General features: G+C 50.5%; 1 long non-coding RNA gene across 3 annotated transcripts in view; it reads right to left on the reverse strand.

Annotated features, from left to right (window-relative positions):
* LOC148221452 (uncharacterized) overlaps positions 1-12631 on the reverse strand; it is a 44631-nt gene that overhangs the window by 12418 nt on the left and 19582 nt on the right. Inside the window, exon 3 of one of the 3 annotated variants that reach the window (XR_015808049.1) lies at positions 3501-3635. The exons of the other annotated variants lie outside the window; for them this stretch is intronic. This is a non-coding gene — a long non-coding RNA (uncharacterized LOC148221452). The remainder of the gene's footprint in view (positions 1-3500; positions 3636-12631) is intronic. 3 annotated transcript variants of the gene reach the window in all.

The following is a 12631-nucleotide window of genomic DNA, read 5'->3' on the forward strand; positions in this document are numbered from 1 at the left end:
TCCCTCTGAGAAAGGGCTCTACCCCTGCAAAAAGGCAAATCCTGGATGTTTGGTGTCCTCCAAAAGAGAAGCCTGGCCTGAATGGAAGCTCTCAGGAGACAGAGGACACTCACTTCCCTCAGGACTTTGTGCCAGGGTTTCATCACCTCCATTGTTAAAATCTTGGGGGTCATTTATCTGAATTTCTCCAGCTTCAGCTCCCAGCTATTAGCTCTTATTATGTCTTTTTCTATTACATCAAGGAGCCCTTTAGTACCTGGTATTTTCTCCCTGTGCAGGTACTTACAGGCTACTCAAGCCACCTCTCACTCTTCCTTTCCACAATCTAAACAGATTGTGCTTTTCAAAATCATTCACTTTGGGGCAATTTCTCCTGACCTCAAATTATTTTTGCAGCTTTTTTCTGAACCTTCTCCTGTTCCTGTTCCTTTTTACAAGCAAACATCAGGCTGGCATCTCCTAATCCAGGCTTGATGTGAGCATTTCCGTGTGGAGGGAAGAAATCTTCCCCTGCCTGTCCCTGTGTTAACAGAGCATTAACTCTTGGTGCACTGGCAGCTCACTTGCCCACGGTAGTCTTTAATCCATTTCAGGTCCCACTGTTTTCCAGGAGATCCTTTTTGCCTTTGGATGGATAAGCTTCACTTGGCTTCACACCCATACCTGTGATCCCAGTCACTCAATCTGCTGCCTGGTCAGGGGCATTGCAAACATCTGCTGCTTCCCAAACCCACTGCCAGTTCCAACACAAAGGGAAATCAGAATTGTTTGACAGCATCTGATTGCTATGAAACCACATGGAGCAACATTTGTTGATTTTCTAGGTGTTCAATCCGTGGTGGAGCCATTGGTTTGCACAGGACTATGCCAGGCTCAGTCAGAAATAACTGATGTTAGCCCAGTACCCCAGCCTGAACATCAACAAGGATTAAAAGTTCACATCAGAGTATGAGAAATCTCCTCAGCCTTGTTTTAGGAGGCTGAAATATGACGTTACCATGTTTGGATCTGATTGATGCTTAATATTATCCTGCCATAAAAAAAAGACAGGAAAAAATATATCTGCATGCCTTGACAAGCACTGGCACTGAGGGGCTCAGTGCCCTGTCGTGCTCTCCATGTGCCATTTTGCCATTCAAATGCACATTTGGTTTGGCTGTCTGCAAAGGAGAGCAGCCAACTGGAGACTTTCTGTGTGTATTTTATGAATTCCATATTTATAAACCATGGCTGACCCAGCTGAGTGTGTGACAGTGTGAGGGTCATACAGGCATGTGGTGGGGCTGAAACAATGAAATATTTTGCTGCTTTTATTCGATATTATAACAAATAGACCAGATGAATGGGGCTTGGAGCAACCTGGGACCATGGAAGGTGTCCCTGCCCATGGCACGAGTGGGATGGGATGAGCTTTAAGGTCCCATCCACCCAAACCAATCTGGGATTCCTGATTCTCAGCCCCCAGAGCAGAAGGTTTTCTTGCAGTGCTGCCAGCTTAGAGTCTGTTCAGGATTCTCTCTCTCTCTTAGAAATGTCTGTATGAAAAGCATTTGTAATTATCATAGAGTGCAGAGCATTAGCACAGCTACAGCTGCAGTTGTGTCACTTTGTAGTGCTAATGGGGCATGGTTGGGGTTGTTTTTCCCTACAGTGACAGCACTAAGGAGCTCTAATACCTGGCAGCCCAGGTGCCAAGATCCAGCAGTATTTTACTACAAATATGGGGGAAATGTAACAGATTTATGGCATGTAAATGTACACTGGTGGATTGGAGCACACTCCTCGTGCCAGGAGTTGGGCTGTGGGAGGAAATGGTGATTCCACATAGAACAGATCCAGAATAACACAGCAGAGTGAGGGGTGTATTGACCATGCACTCAGATTACAAAGTAAGTGTGAGTTATGCAGCAACACTGACATGAAACTCCCACGGAAGTGAGGAAGAGGAGAAACATTGTCAGGAGAACAATTAGATTGGAGGAGGAAAATAAACCCAGACTGCCAAAATCTCAGCCCCAGGTGCCAAGCAATCCCACCAGCTCTGCTCTCCCCTGGGATCAGGAGGGGGTGGGGACACCTCAATTCCCTTTTCCTTTTACTCTGCTTTCACTTCTTCCCCCTCTCGGTGCTCCCACAGTTGCTGTGTTGGGTCATCAGCCAGACCATGGAGAGGAGCTCACTGCTCACCTGGGCACTTCCCTGAGCTGGACTCTGAGAGGCTCCTCAGAGATCTTCCCTGGCAGCCAGGCTGGGATGCTGAGCTCCCATCCCAGTGCTGGAAAGCTCTTAAACAGAGTGGGATCTTCACAGGACAGTGACAGCACCCTCTGCCTTCACTCCTGCTCTCCTGACACAGCCTCTGGAAGGAGGAGAGGCTCCAATGAACTCTGTGTAAAGCTGCAGTAACTCAGCCTTTCCTGGTGACCTGCTGTGCCCAGGGATTTATCCAGCAGTCAGTGCTGGGATTCCTCTTACTGTGTGCACCAGGCACCCTCAGGACTGACAATTATGGTCTGAAGGAGAAAATTCAAACGTTGCCCCTAGTGTGAGAGTGGCCACTGGCAAACACGAGCTGCTGGACAGAGCTGGTGTCAGTCCAGCTCCAGCTTGTCCCAGTCCCAGGCTGGGCAAGCTCCCCTAGAGCAGCTCAGGAGGCAGAAACCCCACAAGGGAGCCTGCAAGGGAACCTTGCTTGCTTTTTCTGATACTTCCTTTGCTTCTTTTGGCAACAAGGTAAAATCCTGTCAGTCCTGAGGGAGTTCCTCACACCCACCCCCATCCAGGCTGTGACTGCTCTACCCCATCCACCCTCTGCCAATAACTGAGAAACATCAGCCATGTCTTTTACAACAGATTGGAGAGACTTACTGGGACTTCAGCTGGGTCTGATACAAATTTTCTACAACTTACAGCCCTTCAGCCCAGCATTGACCCTTTTGCCTTTTTCAGCCCATTTCTCCATTCCAGCTGTGTGATAGGCAGGGAGTCACTATTTTCCCCTGACACCTGATGCCACCTGCCCTGTTTTTGTGATACTCTCTGAGGAAACCCACCTGGAAGTAGAGATAGAGCCCAGGAAATATCAATCCTAAAGGCTTCCAGCTATGTCGAGGTACAAGGCTTGGAAACAGGCATTGGAAAGGTCAGGGATTGGAAGCCTGATTGCACTCATGGGTGGTCTTCCTTTTTCTGTTCTCTGTGGACTACATTATCAATATTTTGCTGATTTAGGGTGATAAAAACCCACAACGTGTCTAAAAACAGCAGAGAAAGGTGAAGAAAGCACCTGCTCTGGTCTGCTTGCACTTAGCCTTTGGTGTCTCTAAGAAAATTCTCCCAAAAGCACCACTGGGCCTTCTCTCTGCACATTTCCCTTCCCTCCATCTCCCTGACAACTCCCTGGTCATTGGCAAATGAAGGGAGCCCAGGACATTTGTCAATTATTTGGCTCTTTGAGGTGGTTCTGCCCTCTCATGGCCTCGGAGCTGGGGCCATCTCACCTGCAAGGGCACGCTGAGCTCCTCTGCTTTCCTCCTCCACGTGAGTCTTCCCTCCTTGAGGAGCTCCTGGAGGAGCACAGGAAGGAGTTGATTGAAGATCCAGGTAAAAAGAGGTGGCCTGGCACCCTCCCCATCCTGCTGGAAAGGTTATATTTCTCAGTAACAAATTAAGGAGACTGATTGATCTAATTCTTGTGGCATTTTCCAGCTGCTTTGTCACACAAGGTCACTTCTTTGGCACCCTCATGCTAAGCTTTTCTGAGACACTGCTGCCAGGAATTGATGATTTAACGAGGCAGTTTCAAAGCAAGGGCCAGGATTCCCTGTGCCATGGCCTCTGGAGGGTTTTCCAGCCAGCTGCTGACATTTTCTTCCTGCAGTTCCTGGGGAGAGCTGCAAAGGGAAGAACACCAGGCAGCTCTTCTGGGATGGGCTGCCTCAAGTGCCACAGCCTGCTCTGGGTTCCCAGATCTGGGGAGGACTGAAGAGCTGGAGGTGTCCTGGAAGACACCCATCCTGACAGACAGCAGCTCTGTGGGACACATATTGAGAAAGTAAGAAAATTACAGCCTGAAAAATATTCCAGGCTGGGGCTTCTCAGCTCTGTTCCCAGCCCATAAGCTGGTCCCACTCAAGGCTAGGGAGAATTTCTCCCAGGGTGAGAATTTGCTCAAAATCAAATAAAAAGGAATTAATAACAAAGATAGAACCCCTGTTGTGGTGTGTGCCCAGGCCCTGGAAATGGGGTGTCTTCTCTCTGAACCAATCACCTTTTCTCTACTCTGGGAGTTGCAGTCCTGCTATAAAACCAAGTGTGTTTCTGAATAAACTTGGCTCTTTCTTCCTGTCATGAAAGACGACCACGTAGCTGTGCATCTTATTTCTGCTGCACTTAAAGGGTTAAAACCCCTTTCCACAGCTACACAACTCCTTGGAGCTCTCAGCTCACCTTGAGCCTGGTGGCCTCTGAATATGTTCAATTAAGCACAGAAGGCTCAAATGTATCTTCTGAAGGGTCTAGGGAGGCTTGACCCTGCTCCAGGTACCAGGGCAGGAGGAGGGGATGTGACAACAGCCACACGATTTCCATTGCTGGGAGTGGGCACCTTGTCACATCTGAGGGGTGTCCCAGGCCCCCCAGGGTCTCCCTTTGCCCATGGATTGTTTCAGAGGGCACCCACTGACCCCTTTGTCCTGTCTGTGGTCACACAGGTGTGGCAGCTCCTGGTGGTGTCCCCGCAGGCTTTCCCAGCTTGCTGACTCCCACGTTCCATGAGTTCCACATCTCTTCCAGGACCACCAGTGCAGCTGGGACCAACACACCCTCTCCTTTCTCCCTGAACCAGCCACAGCATCACAGTTCTGAGGGGCTCAGAAGTCTCGTCCCAGTTTAACATCTGGATCACAATGGCAGCTGTTCCATGCTGCCCACCAGGCTTCCTTGTGATTTTTCTAAAGAGATGAGGCTCTTGGAGGTGAGCGTTTCCAGGCAGCTTCCTTGGCCCTGCACTGCTGTCTGGGTGTCACTGGACCCACACAATATCTGAGTGTTGTGTCATTGTGGGGGTGGGCAGTGGTGGGGCACAGCCTCCTGAGGTCAGACCCTCACCCACAAGTCCCCTGTGGAATTTGGGGAGACAGAGCTCTGAAATCTGTGGAATGCAGTTCCTTCTACCACAGACCTGGCTTCAGCAGGAAGAAGCCAAAGCCCATTTGAAACAGGTGACTGTGACCACACTAAAAATGCCTTTGCCTTGGCTGAATTGATTCAAGTGCACCAGTTTAGCTCCCACCAGTTTTAGAATGGTGGCAGCCACCTGAATCTTCCTAAGTGGGAATTTCTGTTCCTACAAATCCCAGAATCCCAGACTGGTTTGTGCTGGAAGGGCCATCCCATCCCATCCCATCCCATCCCATCCCATCCCATCCCATCCCATCCCATCCCATCCCATCCCATCCCATCCCATCCCATCCCACCTCCCACTGTCCCAGGCTGCTCCAAGCCCCAGTGTCCAGCTCCATGGGAGGGCCAGTGTTCCAGAGCAGAGGGAAATAAGGGATCCCCTCGGGGACCTTGAGGCAGCTGAGTGTCCTGGAAGTGCTCTGTAATTGAAGACACTTTACCCTGAGCCACGGAATGCTGGTGTCACACGTTGTGCTCTGTAATTACAGTGTTTCCATTGCAGACTCAATTTTTAGGGGTTTATAACTTTTCTTAGGAGAGTGAGCAGCAATGACCTGTTTCTGCATTCGGAGCAGGTTTTAAGGTCATTATGTGAGTGTTAACTTTCTGCTACATTGTGTTGTAATGGAATGAGTCTTTCAGAGAAAAAGCATTCCACAAGATTGGCAAAAATGAGCATATTTGTCTTAATTTTTGCATCTACTTAGTTTCAGGAGCTTTTATAATTAAATGTTTGGTTGCACTGGCAAACAGAAGAAGCAAATCCTTGCCATCATGAAAACAATTCCATTCCATCTGTGTGCTGTGCATTGAAGGAATCAAAATAGCTTTACATGGAACTTGGAAAAAGGCAGAGGATGATTTTTCTATGCTGGAAGAGCAGATGGGTGTTATTTTCTCCATGTTCTTTCTCCCAGGCACTGGATCCTGCTCTCCAGCTGGTATCCAGGGATCACCTGCTAGGGAACGTGCCCTTCCCAAGGGAATTGCACATTTTCCTGCACTGCTGGATTGAGTTCTGCTACAGCATCAGGAGTGGGATCTGGCACCCTGGATTCCAGCAGGGCTGTGGGAGGTGTGGTGGCCACGGGGACAAAGCAGTGCCCTGCTCTCCACAGGGACACCAGGACACACTAAATCCTCTGCTTCCCACAGCTGAAGGACACGAGCCACCAAATGTGTGACCCTTCCCCAGGCAACAGAACTGCCCAGGAGAGCACAAACTGCCCTGAGAAGAGTCTGGTTTGCAGTCATTGCCTTTTTCCTGGAAGGACAGTGTCATGCTTTGTAGGATTCCCACTGGGATCATTGCTCAGGTGCTCGGCTGCAGAGCAAATAAGGCAGGTGAGCTAAACCTGAGCTTCTCTCAGATGTGTGATTGCACCTTGACTCACAGTCAGAATTCCTTGTCCTTTAAGGAACCACCACTCTGGAATGGGAAAAGTGGATTGTTCCCAGAGCCATGGGTCTTGCCACCTGCCTGCACTTGGTGACCCCACAACTGGAAATCATTTCCTATTGGGAGCACTTCATATTCCTCTATCAAAAACTTGCTGGCATGTTGGACAGGAGGGAGAGAAAGAGAATCATTCAAAGCCTGGGAAACAGCATTATAATCCAAACCAGCTGCTCAGCCTTTTTTATCAGTCCAAAAGATGTATCTCATGGATTTCAAGTTCTTCCATGGGCAGGGGAGCTGGAATGGTGGCTGAGTCTTGGATGGGGGTTTGTGTGCAGGGTGCACTGAGGTCACAGTGAGGATTTGTAGGATGAGGGTTAGAGAGTGGCTGGTGAGAATTAGGATTTTTTTTTCCATGGAAAGTGAAAGCAAAGCTATTTCTGAGCCCTTCAACCCACTGCCTCCCAGACTCATGCCCTGAGCACCTCTGCTTGGAGCAGTGGGACCTCGAGGTGTTACTGAACCAGGTGAGAAGTGATCTCCTCCCTGGAGATCTCCTCACTCCTTGGGCAAACGGGAAAGGAGCAAAGAACTGACCAAAGGGGGCAGGGGCTGTCAGGCTGTCCTGTTGTAGAAGCTCCTTGGGAGCAGGGCAGAGCACAGCTCCTCTTCAGACCTTTCTCAGAGTTCACAGAGTTAACTGAAATATTCCTGCTCCTACAGCTTTAATTCATTCAGAGTCACTCAGAAGCTTCTGATAATAAGACCTAATTTATAATTAGGCTTTATCAGTAATCAGTTAATTTATAGAGCCCTAATTCTCATGAAGGTATTTCAGAGGCTTTGCTTATTACAATGTGGAGTTAATGCCCACAGACAACCAAATCACTGTGATAGGATGGAAACAAATTTCAAGGTAATCCTGCTCCGTAACTGCTTGAGTTATTTACTTGGGATTTCATGCAGTGGGAGGAACAGGGAGTAGCATTTCAGCCAACAGTCAGGGACAAGGGGACTCCCTTCCTTCTCTCAGACCTGTCAGGGCCAGGGTATTAGTTACAGGTAACCTCCCCTGTGCACTGAGCCAGCTGGAATCTGCCAGGGATTCCCAGAGATGTGCTGGGAGATGAGTCCCACAGGGGGAAGGGGAGATGCTGGTGGGGAGGGAGCCAGGCCTGAATGGTGAGACATCACCTCCAAGGCTGAATCAGCAGCCCCCAGAGAGGCACAGAACACTCGTCAGCCTCAGGTCTGATGGTTCCAACACTGCTAGTGAGAGTTTCCAAAACTTCCCTAACAGTGGGATATTTCTGGTGGAACTGAGTCCCCAAATGGATGGTCACTGTGCTCTTGTGCCTCTTTAGGATGCAAGCCCAAACTATTCCCCCTTTCCTGCAACCATGTCACCCTGCAAACCCATCTCCACCTTCCCATCACTCCTCTCCCTGCTTTCAGACCATTCCACAGTCCTGGTGTCTCACCCAGGCAGAACTTTGCTCTCCCATCATTCCCTCCAAAGCACAGAGGAAAAATCCAGACAGCTCCTCTCTGTCTCCTTCTCTTCAAATCCTGTTACCAGGAGGAAAGGCTTTATCAAGGGAAGGCCTTGTAACATGGCTCCTGTTACTTAGGCTAAGGAGAAGGGGACTATGGGGGAGTGACTCAGCTGGAACAGGGGTAGAGAGATGTGAGGAACATGAGGGACATGAGGGCCATGAGGGATGTGCTGTGTGACTGCCACATGTCCACACCATGCCCACATCGTGCTCTATGGTGGTTGGTTGACTTAGGCTTGTTGTGCCTTAAAAACCTGTAACCTGATAACCAACTAACTGCTTCAAAAGCTGGGATTTTGGGTTTTTGGCAATAAAGAGCCCTCCTTTGCACCTGCCTGGGGTCCCTGCATCACTCACTTTTGCAACAAATTCCCATTACTGTCCATTGCTTGTTTCTCTTCCAAAAGAAGCTCAATCCACAAACATCCTTGCCATGCCTGCTTTCAGAGAACTGGTGACTATTTTAAGCCCGAGCCCAGGCCCTGGTGAGCCTGGATTGCTGCCTTGCAGGGCAGAGCTCTGAAGCTCCCTGGACTGACATTCCTCCAGTCCTTAAGCCCTCAGAGAGCTCCCAGTCAAACAGTTTCAATTAAATTTCAATTAACAGATCTGAGCCAAGTGTTCTGTGCCACAGCATCACCAGGAGGCCTGGATTAAAGCACAGAGACGAGCAGCTTACCCCGAGACCCTTCACCTTGGGACTGTGGCCATGTGCAAACCTCCCGAAAATGGGGCTGTTCTGGTGGTGGCTGGGTCTGTGTCTGTCAAGGGCAGGGCTGTGGGAAAGGGAAGGAGTCCCCATCCCAGCAGGGATGCCCTGGCCTGGCCAGCAGTGGGGTGATGCTGTCCATAGGGCACAGCTGCACCACGGCCTTGCCCAGCCCTGGGGGATGTGAGCCATGGGCCTCATGTCCCAGTCCATCCCTTCAGCTCCTGCCTTCCCTCTGCTGTTGGATTGTCTCATTCACCATTTGTATTTGTTTTTCCAAACCCTTGTGAAGGGAGCTCTGTTAAGTCATTCCAGACTCTGCTGCAGTGTAGCTGTGAGTCACCACCCATGTCACCTCCCTTCCACAGGCACCACTCTGCCCAATGTTCTTCTACCTCATCATCCCAAGGGATGTTTCTGCTCTCTACACGTGCAACAGCAGCTCAGCTTATGCTGTTCTCCAGCTCCTGCCTTTCACTTGGAGTTCCACCATTCCTCACTCAGATCCCTCCCACTCCCCAGTCCACTCCTAGGACAGGTTTTCTTTGATCCCCAATGTCTCAGCCACCTTCTCCTGACTCCACATCAGCCAATTCTCCTTCCCTGTGATTGCAGAGGAGCTGCAGCCTGTTGTGCTTTAATTAAAGTGTATTAGCAGTGGCATGTTATTGATTTACTGTGCATTTGCATTAGCTGAGTACTTCATACTCTTATCTGATGGGCAGAGCATGGATACAGTGCACAGAGCCTCCCTGGTGAAACTCGAGCAGGAGAAGGAGCAAGCCCACCTGGGTGGATCTTCAGAGCTCTGGCTGCTTGGCAGTGGCTCCTGGAATTGCCAGATGCAAATCCAGATGATAAAACATGAAACCTGAAAACCAGTTTTATTCAGACTGGCAGAACTTCCCAATCCAAGTCTTTCACATTTCGTGCCTCTGTCTCTATTTCCTGGCTCACAGCACAGAAATTGCTGTGGTTTGTGCCCCTTTTTGCAGGGTGGGAACCACCCAGCTCAGTAAAACACACAGGAAATTGTGAGTTCATCCTGTCAGAGCAGGCTCACAGTGTGGGAGGTCAGACCTGATGCTTCTGCGACCAGGGGAGCACCTTCGAGGTGTGGAGGGGAACCTGGGGTTGGCCCCACTAAGCCAAAAGGGCAATTCCTGTGCTCCAGTGGGTCCCTCCAGTGGAGCCAATCTTGGTACCATGACATGAAACAGAGCTCAGCACTCTCTCCTTCCACCCCACAGTCTTTGCAGAGGGGGAAATTCTCAGGCAATGGTGAAGGTCTCCTTCTTCTCCATCTTGTGCTGCACTCTTGTGCCAGGTTATGGGGCAAGGAGAGGGCAGGGACATGGCAGAGAGAGGAAGGGGACAGGGCACATCTCAGAGAGCTCAGTGAAACACCCAACACACGTGAGAGCTTGGGCAAGAGAAAGTGGGGAAATGGCTCATTCTGCTGCAGCTTCAGGTCACAGATGGGCAAGGGCTTAGAATCACAGGATCAGAATCACAGAATTACAGAATCATGGAATCATAGACTCATAGAGTCATAGAATCATGGAATCATGGAATCATGGAATTATGGAATCATGGAATCATGGAATCATGGAATCATGGAATTATGGAATTATGGAATCATGGAATCATGGAATCATGGAATCATGGAATTATGGAATTATGGAATCAAAGAATCACAGAGTCATAGAATCATAGAGTCATTAAGGTTGTAAAAGACCTTCCAGATCATTAAGTCTGATCAAACACCCCCATGCCCACTAAGCCAGTGGGGATCAGGGCATCAGGAGCCTGGGAAGGATCCCAGTACCTGCACCCAGCTGCACTTCACAGCTTTTTCTTGGTGTTGTGATATCTGTCACATGAAGCCAGGCAGAAAGTCCTGGCCCACACGGGCTGTGTCTGGAGTGGCTGCACAGCCATGGCAGTGTGTGGTGGGGATGTGGCTGTTTGCCCACCCCTGGCTCCTCCACAGTGTCTGTGGCTCTGCTCCCCAGGGGTGGCTGGGCTGGACTTTACTCCACGGGGGACCATGCTGGGTTTCCAGTCCCACATGCCCTGAGCAGCTGCAGAGCTGAACCACCCTGACCCCAGTCTGCCTCAGCAGGGTCTCCTTGAGAGGCTTTAATACCACAGTGTCAGCTCCTGTGGGCCAGGTCTTTGACTGTACACTGAAGTCTTTGAACTCTCCATCAGACCTGGTCCATCCCCTGGTGTCTTTTGGGCACCTTGAGGACAGATGTGACACCCCCCAGGTGGCCCAGAGGCTGGGACAGACACAGGGTTGCTGGTGCCACTTCACCCTAGTCCTGGGCCAGTGTTCCAGCCCAGATTTCATTGCCATTCCACCACAGCAGAACTGAACAGAATCAGAGCCCACTGCACATCTACCAACAATATTTCACTGCTCCTGAGAAGGTCAGGGAGAGCATTATCCCAAAATGCATCCCAGAAATAGCTGAGCCATCCACAGGACACAGCCCCACCTCCAGCAAGGCTGAAAAAGACTTTTTGTCTCACAGGAGAGTTTGCACCTCCCAGCCCAGTGCCAAGGATGGACTCCTGGGGAAGGACCAGACCCATGGGTTGCAGTTTTAACATCTCCTGAGGCTCTCCTGGAAGAGGAGCCAAACTCAGCCCATGTCTGCAGGACCCCACAGCCCAGGGGCAGGGCTGAGCCCCACGTCAGCTGAACTCCATGTCTGGTCCCAGGTGACTTTAAAAGTGAGGACAATGACCCTGCATCAAGCTCTTTACCCTTGACTATGATCCACATGTGTCTCAGCACAGGGAACTGGAGCTCAGACTCAAAGAGGGCTCCCAAAACCAGCCTGAGAACAGCCTCAGCTTGTCCAGATTGAAGGCATGGGGGGTTTATGGCAGTCAGACCCCAGGTAGATCCCCTGGAGCACAGGTACACAAGATTTGGGCCAGCTTGGGCTGAGCACATCATCTCTCCATGGAAGAACTTGAACGTCTGACAGTCTGAAATCTCCAGGGTTTCACACACACCTCTGCCTTGGGGGAACAATTTAGCAGCAGAAGTGAACCCCACCCTGCTGGAAAACCCCAGCACGCACTGGGAAGTCCCATAAACCTGCAGCAGACCTGGTGGATCTGCCCCTGCAATGGCACCATGGAAAGGACTCTGCTCCCTCAGCCCACAGCTCCTGCCCACACACAGCCAGGGGCACGCAGGAGAGGGGCCTCAAGCAGCATCCTGAGCTGCTGAGTGCTCCTGGAGATGGAGCAGGACATGGCTGAGGCCTGGCCAGCTGTGTGTTCCCAGCAGAAAGGACATGGGATGTGGTGTCCAGCTAATACTGCTCCACAGGGTGCCCAGAGCAGCTGTGGCTACCCCTGGAGCCCTGGAAGTGTCCCGGGCCAGGCTGGATGGGGCTTGGAGCAGCCTGGGACAATGGAAGTGTCCCTGCCTTGGTGTTCCTGGATGAGACTGAGACCCTGTAAGGTCCCCTCCAGACTGCCACACAAACTTTGGGACTAAACAAGCAGCAATCATCACCTTCCTGTCACTCCAAAGATGCTCTGCTGCCCTTAGGCACACCTTTGGAATCTGTAATATCTCCTGTGTGCCCAGCCAGGGCTTCCTCACAGCCTGAGCATCGCCTGTGGTCCCCTCTCAGTTTTCATGCTTTCAGTTTTTGGTCTATCAAGGCAGAGTCCAACCTTGTGGTGTTTGCAGAGACACCAAGTGACTGCATTCAAATAGTCAGACAGCTGTAAATAAACAGATCTTCAGGGTAA

The sequence above is a fragment of the Sturnus vulgaris genome, chromosome 22, assembly GCF_052056855.1.
Source record: "Sturnus vulgaris isolate bStuVul1 chromosome 22, bStuVul1.hap1, whole genome shotgun sequence".
In the NCBI taxonomy this organism is placed as follows: domain Eukaryota; kingdom Metazoa; phylum Chordata; class Aves; order Passeriformes; family Sturnidae; genus Sturnus; species Sturnus vulgaris.